Raw genomic sequence first — 3,887 nt, 5'->3', positions numbered from 1 at the left:
TTAACTAAGTCAGGATACTTCCGCCAAGTTTTTTTAAAAACATACACCAACCTACCCCCCTTTTCCTTACCACCCCTGTCCTCATTTCACATGTTTACATTTCATTGACCGTGTTAAACCATTTCAGCCGGATATTTTTGTCTTTCTCTCAATGAGAGTCAATGCTTAGGAATTTCGGAATGATAATTACAGGTTGAAAACGCGTTTAAAACTATTATCAGTCTACTAAACGTAAAGAACGTAAAAGGAGAAAGGGTATTTGCTGTTGCGCGCGCGGGTTTGGCTGAATTTATTTGCACTGACATCACGGGATTGTCCCATTGTAGTCAAAGTAGGACACGAAAGTTTATGGTGGGTAGTATAGGAAGGTGAAAGATTTTTAATTCATTGAGGTCTACCTTGAACTTAAACAAATACACACATTCAAAGTTGTTGTTTTTCTTTTTAAAGATTTTAAACATAGGTCTGCTAAAAATAGGTTTTACCACACAGGGGCGTAGCGAGGGGGGGGGGGGGGCGGGGGGTGCGGACCGCACCGGGTGACACCATTTAGGGGGGTGACACCAGGGCAAAAAATAGCAAAATATATAGAGAAAAACTTGAAGGGGGGGGGTGCAAATTGAAAGTTTGAGGGGGGGGGGTGCAAATCGAAAAATTGAGAGGGGGGAGGTGCAAATCGAAAGTTTGAGGGGGGGGGGGTGCAAATCGAAAGTTTGAGGGGGGGGGGTGCAAATCGAAAACTTGAAAGTTTGTCCCCGGGAAGGGTCGCAACGCCTCTGGGGGGGGGTGACACCATTAAGTGCCGCACCGGGTGACACCCGACCTCGCTACGCCACTGTTACCACATCATGTCCCAGCCGTGCCTGTAAGTCTAGTTGTTGCAGCATTTGAATTAGCAAACAACGTTTCATCACTAGCGTTAATATGTCGGGGGTGCGACTCGCACCGGGCGACACCATTTTAGCGGAAGGGGAGGGGGGGGGGTTGATATCAAATAGAAAAAATTGTAAAATATACTGATAAAAAAAGTGTATTCAGTTTAAATATCAAACTAGTAAGGGAGAGAGATAATACCAACCCAAAAAGAATAAAAAGTGTTTGAACCCTACCAGAGGCGTAGCGAGGCGGGGGGGGGGGGGCGCATCGGGCGACACCATTTAGGGGGGTGACACCAATATTTGTTGATACCAAATAGAAAAATTGTAAAATTTATTGATAAAAAAAGTGTATACAGTTTAAATATCAAACTAGTAAAGGAGAAGGATAATACCAAACCAAAAAGAATAAAAAATGTTTGAACCCTACCAGAGGCGTAGCGAGGCGGGGGGGGGGGCGCACCGGGTGACACCAAGACAAAAAAGCAAGATATATAAAATACATTTTTTGCCAGTTTAATTAATAGCTAATTAAAGTTAAAAAGTATTTCAGGTACATAATGACGATCACAACAAAGGGGGGGGGGGGGGGTGGGAGACACCATAACACAACCTGCCAACACTAGAGAAAACAATGCTACACCCAGCAGTATTAACATTAGATTAAAAGTGAACACTTGAAAGCTTTTACACGGGGGGGGGGGGGGGGGAGGGTGAAACCAACAGTAAAATTTACAGAGACAAAAAAAAAGGTTTTGGGAGGGGGGGGGGGGGTAACACCATGAGGTGCCGCACGGGGTGACACCCGACCTAGCCACGCCACTGAAGACTCCCATCACACACTGTCACAACCCCCCCCCCCCCCCATCACTGCAATCTTCCTAGGAGTAAGACGGCCCTTGTAAGATATTTTACCTCGCACTATTGCAAAAATATGAATAAATGGATGCTTAGAAATACGCCAAGATCTAAAAAAAAAAAAAAAAAAAATGAGACCTTACGGTTTATTTTGTTCCCCCCCCCCCCCTCCCCGAAGAGATGCCTGGAAGAAACTCTGCTTACCAGCCCTGTAGTGGAGGTCAATATTTTGAGCTAAATATGATTTCCCTTTGTTGCATTCAGTGGGTTAGTGATTGTTCATAAACAATTTCCAACGCTTAGAATTTTTGTAACGATTTGTGACAACGGGAAAAGGGGTTAGAAAGGATGGAAACATCATACTTTTGTATTTTATAATGTAACGAGCCGACGCGCGGCGTATCATACGCCGCAATTTAGTTGTTTTATTTTCTACTTTTCAGTAATTCATAATTTGTGAATTCGACAGTACCAATGCTGCCACTGAAAATATTTGCTTCAAAACACTATCAGTAGGTCGTTAAGGACGATACTACCCTACCCTCCTTTCCCCAAACCCCTACCCTAACCCCCCCCCCCCCCGTGAAAGCAGCCACCTCTTAGTTACCTCCCCTAAGTTTAAAATCGTTTCAAACTAAATTATCTGCCCCTATTAGCCGTCACTAAACCCGGCTCTACGGTTGTAAACATTTAGCGTGAACCACAGCTCACCAGACCATGTAAGGGTGGGGTGGTAGGGAGCGCGCTTACAGCTTGTTTTCTAGCGTCTCCAAGAAGTGAATTATATATATAGATGTTAGAGCCTAAATTTAGGATGTTATTTCAATAAAAATGTGTTTGTAAATGTAAAAGAAATTTGATAAATTCATTCAATGTTCACCCAGCTGAGTTATTATTTTAGAGAAAAAAAATCGATTAAAAAAACAACAAAGAAACAACAGTTTTGAGGACTAGTGTAGTTTGAGATGTGTCGTCATTTTAGGAGAGGGAAGGGTCGTTGGGTGACGATGTTTGTCGATGGGGGAGGGGAAAAGAGGGGTCTACACTTTTTGACAATATTTTCCACCAAATAATTCTAAAATTAAATTTGCCATGTTTACATTATTTCTGTTTAAAAAAAAAAATAAACTCTTAAATTGGCGCATCTCTTAATAGTCTTATTATGACGGGGAAAAAAATATAACCTACTGGCCAGTATGGGGATCGAACCCACGACATTCGCGTTATTAGCACGACGCTCTAACCAACTGAGCTAACCGGCCCTTATATTTCGACGTTGTAGTAAGATAAAAAGTTTTGCAACTTTTTCTCGTTGAGTTAGAAACAACGTCTACCAGTATATCTTAATCATGGAGAAAGACTACTGAGAGAGGTGACGGTAGACGGAATACCGTAGACATTAAAGGCAGAGGCGTAGCGAGGAGGGGGGCGGGGGTGCGGACCGCACCGGGTGACACCATTTAGGGGGGGGGGGGGGGTGACACCAAGGCAAAAAATTCCAAAATATATAGAGTAAAATTTGAGGGAGGGTGCAAATCATAAGTTTTAGGGGGGAGGAGGTGTGCAAATCGAAAGATTGAGGGGGGGGGGGGTGTGCAAATCAAAAGTTTGAGGGGGGGGGGGGGTGCAAAAATCGATAGTTGAAAGTTTGTCCCCGGGAAAGGTCGCTACTGGGGGGTGCCACCATTAAGTGCCGTTCCGGGTGACACCCGACCTCACTACGCCACAGATTTAAGGTACTGGACCCCAGGCGGAAGATGGGAGGGGGAGGAGCTGACTGAAGGGTCAGTAGCTAATCAATCTTCGATTTTTAGCCGACCTTAATTTTTTTTAATAAACGATAGTAAAATCATACCTTGAGTAGCTAACATTGTACACCGTAGCCATAACGGAAAAGTCAGCAGCTAAACTTACAAATAGCTGGCAAACTGATCACCGCAATCAGTAGCGTAGCGAGGGGGGGGGGGGGCGGGGGTGGCACATATGTCCCCGGGCGCTGACATTAGGGGGCGCCAAAATGGGTTGGAAAAATAAATTGAAAAATTGAGGGGGGGGGGGTGCAAATCAAAAGTTTGAGGGGGGGTGGGGGGTGCAAATCGAAATCTTGAGGGGGGGGTGCAAATCGAAATCTTGAGGGGGGGTGCAAATCGAAAT

General features: G+C 44.5%; 1 non-coding gene across 1 annotated transcript; it reads right to left on the bottom strand.

The window, feature by feature from the left end:
• Positions 1-2,921: 2,921 nt before the first annotated feature.
• On the bottom strand, positions 2,922-2,995 carry Trnai-aau (transfer RNA isoleucine (anticodon AAU)). The gene has a single exon. It is a non-coding gene; the product is annotated as a tRNA-Ile (tRNA).
• Between the last annotated feature and the right edge of the window lie 892 nt (positions 2,996-3,887).

This window comes from Physella acuta, unplaced genomic scaffold (genome assembly GCF_028476545.2).
Source record: "Physella acuta isolate Inbredline_101_S28 unplaced genomic scaffold, ASM2847654v3 ptg001103l, whole genome shotgun sequence".
NCBI lineage: Eukaryota > Metazoa > Mollusca > Gastropoda > Physidae > Physella > Physella acuta.
Note: the sequence above shows the minus strand (reverse complement) of the source record. Positions and strands in the feature narration are given on the sequence as shown.